This window comes from Lepidochelys kempii, chromosome 12, assembly GCF_965140285.1.
Source record: "Lepidochelys kempii isolate rLepKem1 chromosome 12, rLepKem1.hap1, whole genome shotgun sequence".
Lineage (NCBI taxonomy): Eukaryota > Metazoa > Chordata > Testudines > Cheloniidae > Lepidochelys > Lepidochelys kempii.
Window position 1 is genome coordinate 40760996 of NC_136391.1, and position 714 is coordinate 40761709.

The window sequence follows — 714 nt, forward strand, 5'->3', positions numbered from 1 at the left end:
GCATCACTGAGTTACAGCACAGGGCAACTGAGAGCCCGGCTGGCTGGCTCCTCGCCGGACAGACCCCAGGCCTGTTGCCTTCTCTCCCCACCTCGGCTCTTTGCAGACAAGGCAACCAAAGCCAGGCAGAGGACTCCAGGCGAGGCTATAGAATGCTGCATGATGACACTGTAGCCACCACCCTGTTAGTCTCTAGCCTCTTCCTAGCACAGACCATCAGCCAGCCCCAAGGCTTCGCTGCTCACCATCAGAGACAGGCGGCAGCTTCGCCTCCCCATGCCCAGCCCCGCCACGAGCTCGGTCCTCCCACCGCTGCCAAGACAGGGACGCTCTTGTCCCATCTCTCCCAGGGAGTTCTCAACACACCTCTGCCTGCACCTGGCAAGCGAGCGCCCCCTCCTCTCCCTGGGTCATGCAGCTGCAGGCGTCTCTTCCGCCACCCAGGGCGGCTGCTAAAGGGAACGGGGTACCAGCCTGAGTGCCCAGAGCCTGCCACGTCCTCTTGCTACAGGACCACGAGCTTCCACAACTGCCCCACCAACACCACAGCTAAAGGGGGACAGGGGCTTTAGCTTCCCAGGCCCACTCCATCCTTTGCTTCTCCAGGGCAGCTCCCAAGGGTCAGTCAGGATGGAGCTGGGGCTGCAGCTCCCTCCTCACTTCTGATTTCACGCCCTGGAACCCAGGCGAGAGGAACCAGCCCAGACACACCAG